Raw genomic sequence first — 13,454 nt, 5'->3', positions numbered from 1 at the left:
GTTTTAGGACTGACAATGATGTTTTGGGCTGGAAGACGAATATCGAGACATAAAGTGGGTGGAGCCATGGACGTACCTCAGATAGGCCACCTCTTACATGAAACAATGTTTCTATATTGATGATAGTAGTGTATCCAGTGTAAGTGCTCATCAGTTTGTTTATGATGCAATTGTCTCTCAAAGCGTGTCTTTATCCTTGCCACGCAGGTTCAGGCAGTAGGCTTGGAAACTAAAGTTACATGAGTCCAGCCCCAACAGAGCTTCAGTGCTATCACTGGATATTTGGCCATTTTGACCTAATCGTGGAGTATTCAACACATCTGGCAGGTCTGTGGATGTTGCATCACCAAAACTGCAGCAGCTGGGATGCACCCTTTCTCTTATTGTTAGTCTCTTGCTGCTGAGCATCTAGAATGAGGGCAAGAGGTAGGAGGTCCATGGAGTATACGGGTTCCAAGAGCTGGGTTTAGTGTGTGTTCCTCCTTGACACCATAGACTAAGAAGAAGAGCTGCATCAGAAGCACCACCGTGCAAGTCAGGGGTGACTGATGCTGCCTTTGGTTATGCCTTATGCATACCCAGGTCACAGAGCCAAGAATCCCTTGGATGCACGTATGCTCTGTACGTTTTCCTAACACAACAAAACATAACATATGTAGGTATGCCTCCAGACCAAATGGCAAATCGTTTAAACTACATTGTAGGCTAGGATCATGTTTGGTTAACCAACTATTTAATGATAAGTGCTTATTCTTATATTTAACAATTTTATGTCAGTTTGTTTTGTATCTAACAATGTGCCTTTGGTAAAAGCTGGTTTCAGCTGTTACTGATGTTTTCTTTATATCCACTTCTTGTGGTTATCTTTAGTGAGAATTCTAGGCTATGGTTAATTTGTTACAAAATAAAGCACCATGACCCAGTTTTTTTTCTTTCGGAGGACACCCCACCACTGCCAGGGCTACTTACCCCACCAGCCCAGCCCTTCCACTTGAGAGTAATTAGAAGAAATTGAGTCATTACCCTCTGTGACTTTTTGCCCTCCTTTCCTAGTCACCATGATTGCGATTCACAGAAAAAGTAGGAAAAATACAGGCACAGACAGAATTTTCCTACTTTTTTGACTTGCATACCGTACCAGGAGAAGACCAGAAAGCTGCACCAGCTGCACATTTTCATATGTGCATTTGTGAACTTCATGTGACTTTCCCTGCTGTATCCTATTCCTGCTCTCAGGAGTTGGAGAACTCCACACAGGTTTAATAAGGTCGCCTGTGTTTTGTATAAAGTGTCACTGACAAGGCAGGGAATATAATAAGTAGCTAAGTAGCAGCTTTGCATGCTGTCAAGCTTTGCATGGTGAAGAGAGAATGGAGTGGAGTTTGCAGATTCCCCTAAATGTAAAAGTTTTGCGTGTTCCCAAGTGTAAACCATGCCTTGGGGCGTCATTTTCCCCACGTCCTTAGTGATATTTACACCCAGTGGCAGTTTGCTGTGTGCAGAAGGGCGGTGTGCTTAGGGGGGGGGGGATTTAGGGGGGGATTAAATAAAGAAAATTCCGCACCACTCCTCTGCTGCACGCAGGCACAGGCTCCCAGCCTGCCCTGCTGCCAATCCTGATGCGGCTCTGAGCAGCGTCAGGGTGGAGCACCCAGCCAGGGCACTCCCAGGCAGACTGGGAGCCTGTGCAGGCCCTCTCCAGCCCATCAACTATGTTGCTGGCTGGAGAGAGCCCTGTGCGCATGTTCATTTGGCCGGACCGAGGCAGCTGGCCAAACATACATGCGCAGTTAGGGGGAGTGCACAGTGCATGTCACCCCCGTGGCCCGACCCTTTCAAAGAGAACAAGAATAAACATAGTTTATTATCCTTTTCTTTGAAAGGATTTGCAGCTACTGCCGAGGGGGGGCTCCTCCACCCTAATGGAGGAGCCGCCCTTGTTTATACCTGTAGATATCTCTGTGTTCGTGGTGGTGATCGTTGCACCCATAAATGTGCCAGGAAGCCTTTAATACATTCCTGGCGGGTGTGAATGGGTACATTTGGCTGAGAGCTTGATCTTGCTATATAGGTGCCGAGTGCATGTTCTGAGCACATTTCGAGATAGGGACATGTAGAAATAGTGCAAGCAATTAGGAACCCAGCTATATTTGGAGACAAGTGATAGCAGGTGCATTGCTCTTTGTGTTCAGGACTTTGTAAAGCGCTACAATGCAATACAGTGCACATGCTGACTCATTTTATATGAGGCGCCTGAAAGTCTTCCATATATCGCGCACAGCACCTTTAATCATAGAATAAATATCAGTGGCTCAAAGCAGGGATCATGAACTGCAGGGAGTTCACCACCTTCACGCTTATATATCCCTTATCACAACATATTTTCTTGCCCATTTTAATGTTGTAATGTAGACTGAAAGGTGTATGCCTCTAAATAGGCCCATGTGCAGGAATGCGACAATGTACATTAGCCAGAAATCTAGACAGGACACCGGGCAGCTCCAGTTGGCTTCACAGAGGTTCTTCATGCAGAAGAAGCAGTGCCAGACTCTGGCCCTCATTCTGACCCTGGCGGATTGAATCCACCAGGGCCGAGGGCAGCGAATGCACCGCCAACAGGCTGGCGGTGCATTCATGGGCATTCTGACCGTGGCGGTAACGCCGCGGTCAGAAACGGGAAACCAGCGGTCTCCCGCCGGTTTCCCGCTGCCCATGGGAATCCTCCATGGCGGCGCAGCAAGCTGCGCCGCCATGGGGATTCCGACCCCCTTCCCGCCAGCCTGGTTCTGGCGGTTTACACCGCCAGAACCTGGCTGGCGGGAACGGGTGTCGTGGGGCCCCTGGGGGCCCCTGCAGTGCCCATGCCAATGGCATGGGCACTGCAGGGGCCCCCTAACAGGGCCCCACATTGCTTTTCAGTGTCTGCTTAGCAGACACTGAAAAGCGCGACGGGTGCCACAGCACCCGTCGCACACCTTCCACTCCGCCGGCTCCATTCGGAGCCGGCATCCTCGTGGAAGGCGCTTTCCCGCTGGGCCGGCGGGCGATCTTTTGCAGATCGCCCGCCGGCCCAGCGGGAAAGTTGAAATGCCCCCGCGGTCTTCTGACCGCGGGGCGGTGTTTGGGCGGTTTCCGCCCGGCGGCCGGCGGCCGCCGCCCGTCCGGGTCGGAATGAGGCCCTCTATCTTTTCACAAGTCATTGTGGTGAAAACTTCAGAGCCTGAAAACTTAGTGGGACTCTGTCTTTTCCCAGGCTCTATAAGCCAAAGCCAATGTGGGTGTGATGACCACAGTTTAACAATTCAGAGACTGCATAAGTGCATTTTTCAGAAACATTAGAATAAACAAAGAATGGGGTGAGGAAGAGGAAGCACTGGTGGAGCAGATGTGAGGGCGGTAAGGGGTTAGCACCAGAAAGCAGCTCAAGCTATAGGAGTGGGAGAGCAACAGAGATGCTGGGTGGGATTGTGAATTAAAGAAAAAAGCAAAAAAAAACATCAGGGTGAGCAGGCGCAGTGGAAGCAGTAGTGGAGCAGGGGCCAGAGGGGAGCAACAGGGAGAGTATGTGGTGTACAGGGATTTGAGTGCGGAAGAAGCCCCTAAGGCGAGAACAAGAAATCATATGCACTCTGGGTAATGCTCAAAGTAAAAGAAAAAAAACACTTCCTGAAATCTAAGCAGTGGAATTATACAAGTTCTTGTAGGAGCTGGAAGGAGAAGCCACTTGACCCCACTGAGAACATGAGATGTTTCTCCCAGTAGGGCTGGCCTCCTTAAACACTCTGAGGGACAGTAGAGGGATGGACTTTCATGGGAGACTTTGCCAGATTCTTCTGGATTTTTGGGGGACTGATCCTTCATGCAAAAGCAAGAAATTAAGCTCCAGGAACATATGTAAAATTTGGAGTTCAAGAGACCTGAGGAAAAAGCTCTTAATGGCTAGAATTCACCACCAGAAACACAATTAGACCTCCCTAATCCAAATTGCCCATGCTGGGCTGGAGGAACCAGCTGGAGAACATCTGTCCCCTGGAGGGACCAAGTGGGAAACAGACCACATAGTGCTTCACCGCAATTTAAAAAAATGACCCCAGGGCCAGCCATGCCCGCAGGGGTATGCACAACCTTAATTAATGTTTAATGGGGATGCGGCATGCGTAAAGCCCCATCCCCAAACCCATCCCCTACCCGAGGCCCATCGCCTAGGTCCTGATGCACGCCCATCACTCCTGGACAGAAGTGAGCCACAGAGTCTATGCGGTGCTCCATCTACCTCCAGTGTCTGGGAGGGGCAGGCACACCCCACACCAAGCCTCCTGCACACGGCCAGCATGCAGGAAGAACAATGTGTCATGCACTGGCCCACCCTGAAACCAGCAGATGAGAGCACAGACAACAGAGCTGGCCTCTGCCCGGTATTCCAAAGGAGTGTCACACACAATAACAAAAAACAAAATAAGAGTCGTAGTGCAAAGCCAGTTATTAACTTTTCATGTCACAGGGCAAGGAGTCGCCCCACAAGCCCCTGCTACTCGATCAGCTGCAAGCCCTGGGGCAGACCCCAAAATGTGCATATTGTTTCTCATTGTGCCCAGGAGGAGCAGGACCACCACTAACATTTGATAAAGTGATCATGGGCCTGCCAGGAGCACAGCAAACCACACCGAATCTCCCACAATGTTTATCTTTTAACTTTACCACCCAAAGTCTCTCAGGTGTTTAAAATAATGCCTCAATGAGGTTTTCAATGTGTTTAAACACTCCAGGAGCTTGTGCTTTTGCACATAGTCTCGGGTGTGCAGCTGGTGGTTGGTTCTAAAGCTGAAGAGTCTGCTTGGTAAACTTCAAAGAAAGACTTATTTATACTTTAAATTAAATTGATCTGATAATACGTTGACCATTTACTTGACAATGACAATTTTGACAAGAAATATTATATGAATTAATCAAGGTCATGAAAATGTTTTATTAACAACCACAGAGATAACAGGTCTATTAGTACATATCTTAATTAATTATATTGACCGATTTTAGAATTCATTATCAACAACCTGAAGGTTAGCACCAACCAAAGATTATTTTAATTGTGTTGCATTTGTTTATTGTGCCTGATGTCCTGCTTTTGGTAATGTGACTCTTCTCGGCCTGCCTATTTATATCAATCACTCCTTTAAATTGTCTCCTGTACAGGTGGACATTATTGTGGCTGTATCGTTCAGAGCCCTCTAGGGGTGTGGCATGTGATGAGGATCTCACATAGGTGTTTCCACATGCTTTTATGTAGATACTTGTAAATTAATGTGTAGTATCTAGTAATGTGTTCCATTTTTTATCAGAAAGAACTGACGGCACAATAATGTATTCAGTGTTGCTTGTTTGTAGCAGTGAGCTGGGGTACTAGAGCACACCACCTCCCCTGTGTTGGCCTTGGACTGCTTCGATTTGCCACCTTGAGAGTCTCAGGGGCTACAATATGGAATTTGGTTCCCAATGAAGAAACATTTCCAGACTTACGATCCGTGAAGGACTCAAATCCTTTGCAACTAATAACCCAGTGTCTTTAAAAGAGGGGCATGTGTGATATTACTTCACATAAATGATGTTTTGCCTTTCACTGTAATAAGACGTGTGATGTGTTTCAGTTAACGAAGCTTGATGCTGTCTGAATCAAATCTATGTAACTCTTTCTGTAGCTTGGTGTTTTGTAACACAAACACAGGCAGATTTTGGTATTGTAGCACAGCATCACTAGAACAGCCACCAAAACCCTGCGATGCCTAAATCAGGATGTCATTCACATGCTTTGTACTGAGGCAGTTAACCTGGACAGCAATAGGATTTTATTGGAGAGGAAGTAACCTCCTTATGAGGACAGTGGGTGAAGGGTGTTTATCATTCGGTGCAGTGATCAGTGCAGGCACCATTGGGCCAGCTTAGCTGATCTCCCCCTCGGTACCTCATTCAAGGTAACTTCTCAGCATCTTAAATGCATGCTTGTTCGTGCAGCAGAAAGAGGAAATGTTAGAAAAGTTGATATGTTCTCTCTTTATTATGACACGCCTGCGCCAATTTATAATACACACTTCAACTATATGCTAAAATGCACAATATAAAGGACACATCTTGTAACTTTCTCATTTCCTTTAATATGTGCATAACTGACAACAGGCTTGTAATTATGAATCTGCAGTGCTTTAGAAGAGTATTGAGGGTGTTAGGCTGTATGACGTGTACATATGTTTGGCTCAAATTTCTACATTCTGGTCCTGCGATTGAATGCTAAAGCAAACTTTTTAGAAAAACTAAATCTGTTGATTAGCAAACTAAGCTAAGACAACTTTTCCTATGTTTTTCTTCTCAAACGTAGCTAATCTGTGTGTGTGTGTGTGTGAGCGTGTGTGTGTGTGTGTGTGTGTGAGCGTATGTGTGTGTGAGCGTGTGTGTGTGTGTATGTGTGCATTTGTGTGTTTTTAGGTAAACACAGTAATCTTGGGTGTGTCAGTCCTTGTCATGGAAGGTTCCTTCATTGAAGCCAGTTGTATGTTTGACATGATCCATCTTATGAACAGCCACCTGTATTGGTTTGCTACTCATTGTTTATATTAGTCTACGACTTTTCTTTGCAAAGGATCACGTCCTGTGGACACCTGCGTAATAAAGGGCAGGAATGCACTGTATTTACCATTATACGATGACTTCCTGCCCTTTCCTTGTGCTGGTGCCCTTTTGGTTGCCTCATGACAATGCAGGCATCCTGGCGTCTTGTTGCAAGGGTGCCTGTGTTGCCGGCAGGATTGTTTTTGTGCAGAAATGGACACCTTCCTGCACAGGTACAATCATCAAAGGCATTTTCCTCTTTCTAAGGATGCAGCACACTTTGAAAGAGGAAATAACGAGGAGAATTAAAGATACTGCTCCTCGTTGTGCCTCTGGGGGGGATGCTTACAATTGTGATGCATTTCCAGGTCTACCAGTGATGGTAAATCTGGGAGTGTGTCAGAATCCATGGGTGGATGCAGGGAAAACCCCACGCTCCACCCATGGCACCCATCTGTGCTGCAGGGTAATGCAAGGCAGGGGTTTGTACTGCCCTGCGTTACTGTAAATATTTCAAGCCACTCCTTGCGTGGCTTGATAAATCTCATTTAGGTTTTGTGTCACTCCTGCGCCCCCTTGCGTGGCGCAAGGGTGTTGCAAAACCTTGATAAATATGGGCCGTAGTGTAGGCTGATTTATGTGAGGTGAGCTGGTGGTCTCAGTTGCTTTACTGTCTAGAAGCAAGCTCTGTCAAATCACATACTTAAAAATGTTTGCATTGCTTCAACTTCTGCACTAAGCAGCCTCCGGACTACAAAGGATTGTTCTCGCAGAGAATCGAGGCCAATTGGAAAGATGCCCATAGCTGCTATTCAACCTCTAGTGCTAACAGGTAAGCTCAACATATGTGTGCAAGGAACACTATTTGCAAAGGTAAATCCATTCATAGAACGAAACGACCTTTGTGAATGAGGGTGTTCTACAAGTATATTGGAATTTCAACCATCGCCCTTTTAGGGCTATAACCAAGATAGTGGGAATTTCTTGGTGGGTTTTTTGGTAAAAATAGTTTAACACCTGAAATTGGGATGGTGTGAATTCACGGACCACCTAGAGGTAATTTCCTGCCCCGAGAATGGATTGCATACTTACCTATGTGGGAAGAAGTGCATTTTGAGCATGGAACTGAGAATAAAAACACCAGTAGTTATGGGGGAATGGAGTTGCGCCAGCAGAAAAAATTATAGTAGTTTCAAAAAGATTAAAACTAAATTTACACATGTAGAATGTTTCCCTACATATTTAATTTTATGGTTGGGAGTCTCTTTGAATACAATTAAATTTAGTAGTTTGTGGCAAATATAGGGTTACTCCAACGGGAGCAGATCTCTTACTTTGAAAGTCTGTTCTTTGTGAATCGTGTAATCACTTTTATTGGCCACTGATATGTGTACATTTTATGATACGGGGTGGATCAGTATGTATATCCCTTGACCATCTTATAGGGAAATGTAAAAGTTAACAATTTCCGTCCTTGATTATTATTAAGGGTTAATATACTTGTGGCCAGACATTGGAACCCTGTTGGAATGTGTGGAGGCCGCACACGAACCCCAACAGTGGAGGTCAACAGCTATAAATCGGTTCGTAAAATGTTTTTAGGTTTCCTAACAAAACACTACTACTTCCTTTAATATAGTTGAGAAAAATTAATAATGCTTAGTACACTATAAAAGTAATTGAATAACAAATTGATGAAGTTGTAATGCCTTTAATCTCAGCAGCTCCCACTGTTTTTAAGGAACATGTTATTTTTTTAGTCCTTTGATATTAGTGTTTAACTTTGTTCAGGCGTGTGCACGTGAATTCATTATGTAGGCAGATTTGCATCTGCTCCTTTTAGTAAATAGTATACTTTACAATAATCTCGTCGTTATTGAGTATGTGTGTCAGGTTTATGCCAAAGACAACGCACACTAGTTTTCTGAATGAAATACCTGTTGGTGTACTCTCTTTAACCGCATGGTGGCGACCTTAAATCATTTTTATCCTAATGTAGCTTGAATTCACTTTCAGTAATTGTTTCTTAGCCTCGCGCACTCCTGTGAAGCTCTAACATGCATTCACCACATTTCTATGAAGAGAAACGTCACTGACTCCTGCTGCCGTCCAATAGGTGCACATTTACCATGCACGCAGATATGAATAGCTACATTTAGACTGACGAACGTTAGCTCTTGTTTTAGTGCTATTTCCACACCTGCCTTTTGACTAGGTTCTCACTAGACAGATTCCTTCTGTACACGTAATACATATGTACATGTCCGCGGTTTATAACTGGAAGTGAACGACTCCAGAGATGTAGGTGGTGCAAAGGATTTGCTCCTCCTTTGGGGAGATATCAACTCTGGTTGATGGTGTTTACTTTGGTATTCCATTCTGAAAAAATATACATATGTTTTGCATTGTATTAAATGTCTTTAATTAAAAAAATATATGTATAGCCATAATTTCAGTTCTGAATTCATTACATTTATTTTTTTATTTTTATAGCCAAATATATGTTAGAGAAAAACATTATTTATATTTAATACAGTACTGGAAAATAATCAGATTTTTTTGATCCCATTATAAATGATAGAATTCTACATAAATCTGGCACAACCTCCTTCCTGTTTGACCTGAACTGACTGCACTTGTTATGTGCTCACTTTCTCGGGACTGGGGTCCATTGGAGCGAGTCTTAACTCAAAGGCAGTGGCCTTGGTGCCTTTGTTATGTTTTGCCTGAGACAGCCCACTGTCTGCTGTTAAAATAAAAGCCTAAAAAGACTTAAAGACAGTCCATTTCTTACCATTGGTTGGCCTTCAGGTCATTCTTCTTTCCTTTCTTCTTAATGGTCAGCACCTCATTCTTCCTCCCAAGCCTAAAGTATTTGTCCTGCCGCTGAACATGGACAACATACAGCTTCCTCTTTGCTGCCAGTATCGTTCCACTTCCTGCAGGTGATATATGTTTTATTTTAATGTTTTGTCAAACACTTTATGCCCCTCCCTCCCGCCTCCTCCCCCTACTGTCCATTGTTGCTTTCCCCTCCCTCACAGATCCCTCCTGTGTCTTCCCACACACCCTCCTCCCACCTAAATTTATTGACAAACTCTTGGTCCTGTGAATGTGTACCAGAGTCGGAACTTTTGAAAGGAGAAAGCCATGTTCCATTTGGAAGTCTGTTTTTTTGTTTTTCTTAGTATACAAAAATCCCCAATAGTCGACAGTCATCTAGGAATTCTCTCCGGCACCGCAGGCAATCAGGTGCTTGCTACAGTCTGCTCGCAGGTCACCCTCAAGTCCGTGAAACTGTCCCTTATGCCTAGCTGTCCTCTTCTACAGCTGTCTGTTGACCTAGTACGTGGTCTTCAGACATTCGCATTGGAGCACCACTTTCAGAGCATCACAATCCATAGCACTGCGGCCTTCTCTGCCACAATATTCCTCAAAGCAGTGTGTCAACGTCTCATCAATGTGTTCAGCAAACACAGGAACTGAGCGCTTTCGCCCTAAGCCTCCAGAGCAGAATTGCAGGGTGCAAGCCCCCTACCAGCATAGCTCACCAGTAGTGGGGAGTGATCGTACAAGTATCGGGCTCAGTAGGACACTTGCCGTACATTTTGGACCAGGGCTGCAGATTTAAAACTGGAGTCTAGCCAGCTGTAGGTACCAGTTGCAGGCATATAACCCAAGTATACCGTTTCTCCTGAGTGTTTCCTCCTCCGTATATTTACCAGTCCCAACCCCTTAGCATGTCATGCAGTGCCCTTGTCATGGCTGGTTAGTATTTGTCTTAGTGGGGTGGGAGGGGAGAGGAGGACTCAGGCTCACAATCCAAAAAGCCACTGAGGATGCAATTGCAGTCCCCTGCCAGGATTATGTGCATGTCAAGAAACTCAACGGCTGCAGTAGTCATCTGACTATAGAAGGCAGGACAATCTACATTTGGTCTTTACACATCTCTACCATCCAGCGCCCTATGTAGGATCACATACCTGCCCTCCGTGTCACGTTTACAGCTCTTGTGGCAGAGCGGAATCTCAGGTGCCACCGATATCATGGATTCCCTTCCAAACCCGAAGTAGGAAGTGGCATATATCTGTCCCGTCACCTCTTCTCCAAGTTTGGCACACAGTTCCCACACACTTATGTTTTTTGTAAGAAAGCAATGGATAGTTCATATCTCCTCAGGTAGGCATACACTCTGCAACGCTTTTCCGGTTGACCCAGGCCTCTTACATTGTAGGTCATCAATTTCACCGTTATGCTCGCCACCCTCCCATGTTGTCCCTTCCCTCCCATACCCATCCTTCACTGTCATCTGCGATCACATACAGTTCATGTAGGAAGTGACAACAGGAGGGCAACCTGGGCCTCCCCAGTGGTCCATAAGTTTTGCCCCTCCTTCATTATGACAGTACTGCGTTTTGCCAAAGCTGCATCAGGTCAGTCCCGCGTCGGTGCTGTTATTGCCGGAGCCAGGATCACTCTTCTGCTACAAGAATGATTCCCATGTGTCTGGAACGATGTTGGCACCCATAAGGGTATCATCACAACATACCACTGTTCGTCCTGTCTACCAAGAGTCGCCCAGGCTGGCTACGCAGACGAGTAGGCTGCCTCATCTTCCCCGGTGTCAACCTTTACCTGTGCATGGCATTCTTTTGTGAGGCCTTTCCCAGCATGTCTGGGCTTTCTGTCCAAGGGCTACATTACTCTTTCGAGCCAGGCTTTGTAGGCAAAGTTAAAAGCTACAAATAGGGAGCAGGTGCAGCTACTAAACTGGGTTGACACAAGAGTTTCCTTTAGAAGAGGAGTGCTGGGATAGCCAGATCCTCCTGCATAAGCTACTCACTGACAATATCAGATGACCAGAGTGGATCCTGTGCTTCATTGATAGGCTATGTCCCACGAGTTACTACAGCGAGTTGGAAAGGGGCTGGAACAGGATCACCTTTGTAAAATTGTGGGTTGGGAGTTGACTGAGATCTGTGACACATCTCTCTCTTCTGCCACGCACTGTATAGGAACTAAAGTTCATACTTTATTTGGACTGTTGATTGCCAGTGAAAGGAAAGTTATCCCATCATTGTAGAAGGGGTCAGTATCTTTCATTTATGTTGCTTATTGCCTGTTGTAGACCAGGACCTACAGTAACAAGAGATAAATTATATTGACTAGCAGGACAGGAAGATCCAGGGGAAAGTATTTCTAAATAGGCTGAATAGTTGGACGTCCTGGAGATAAAAGAATGGATCTTCTATATCATTTCTTGCAAAGGCCGTTTCTAAATATATGGCAGTCGTAGTTGTTTTTCGATCAGTTTCTCTTGCTATTCCAAGCCTTATCTGTTCTGGAAACATCTTCTGCTGTGCAAATAGCAATGTTTAATTTGGTAATTGTTCCACATTCACAGTTGACGGATTTCATTAAAATGCAGTAAGAGAGACCCGCACGCATTCGGCATGTGAATGGCTGTGCCTCAAAATCGGCCCATTGCAGTAATATTTCAGCATTCAATTCTCAGTCTCGTCACTTCATTTATTTGCAAAGATGGAGGTACTCACTTGTCTTTTTTACTTCCTACCTGCTTGTTGTGATGTCCATAAATCGTTCTGCCAGTAAAAGCCAAGCGACACCCCAGATGTAGGCCACTCCCGAGGTACAGAATTAGTGTACCAGTAACTCCAGTACATCAACAGCCATCTTTACCTCCTTCATCCACATCTCCACACCGTATTTTCTTGCAGCCTCTTACAACCTCCAGCATACCACATCTGCTATGCTTCCAACCTCTGAAGTAGTGGCATACTGACTCAGTAAGGGAGCACACCTGTATCATCTAACAATCTGAGGGGCATATTGATACTTGTTTTGCTCCGACTTTGCATCATTTCTTTTTTTACGCAAATTCAGTGCAAAACTAACTCCATATATGTACTTTGGCGCTAGACCTGTCTAGCGCCAAATTTATGGAGTAAAAGTCATTTTTTGGATGTGGAAACCTACTTTGCATCAATGGCATGCAAAGTAGGCGTTTCCATGCAAAAAATGACTATGGCCTTAATGCCATATTTATCCCCCAAGCTAAAATCACCGACTGGAGGGAGGGGGAGTCAAAAAAAGGTGCAAAGCTTGTTTTGCACCATTTTTTAACGCCTTGGTCAGGGCAGGCGTTCGGGGACCTGTGGGTCTATTTCCATGGTGAAACACCATGTAATAAGCCCACAGATGCCTGCCCCAGGCCCCAGGGACACCCCCACCCACACCAGATGGACAGTGGAGGATGAGGGACCCCATCCCAGGTAAGTATAGGTAAGTACAGGTAAGTATTTCTTTTTATTTTTTAAAGTGCCATTGGGAGCCCTGAAATGGCACTGGGTGCAGTGGCCATGCCCAGGTGACCCTAGTCCCCTGTGCTGGCCACTGGGGTGGATTGCATGACTCATGTCTTTTCTAAGACAGGAGCCATGTGGTATGGATGGTTTTGGTCAGAAAATGACTCTAGGCAGCTTAGAGTCTTTTTTTTTTCACTCTAACCTGCATATCGTAATTTTTGGCTGCAAAACAACCGTCTTCCATATCGCCAGCCCCGCCTGACTAATGTCATTTTTTTTCTTTACGCTAGCCCACCCTTTGCACCGGCTTTCACCATTCCATAAATATGGTGCCCGGCTGGTGCACAGAAACGGTGCAAGCTGGTGCTAATCTTTTTGATGCAAAACTGCATTAGTGCAGTTTTGCATCAAAAAGTATAAATCAGGGCCTGAATACCTGCACCCTCTTCCTATTAATATCTAGAGATACATTTTCAACCGGTTCTTGGTCCATACCAACCTCACAGTTTTGCAATGTTATGTTGCACCCTC

General features: G+C 45.3%; 1 protein-coding gene across 2 annotated transcripts in view; it reads left to right on the top strand.

Annotated features, from left to right (window-relative positions):
* The window catches only part of PLD1 (phospholipase D1), a 370,963-nt gene that overhangs the window by 321,976 nt on the left and 35,533 nt on the right, over nt 1–13,454 (top strand). The window lies entirely within an intron of this gene.

The sequence above is a fragment of the Pleurodeles waltl genome, chromosome 11 (assembly GCF_031143425.1).
Source record: "Pleurodeles waltl isolate 20211129_DDA chromosome 11, aPleWal1.hap1.20221129, whole genome shotgun sequence".
In the NCBI taxonomy this organism is placed as follows: domain Eukaryota; kingdom Metazoa; phylum Chordata; class Amphibia; order Caudata; family Salamandridae; genus Pleurodeles; species Pleurodeles waltl.
The sequence above is the reverse complement of the archived record's forward strand: the minus strand, read 5'-3'. Positions and strand labels throughout refer to the sequence as shown.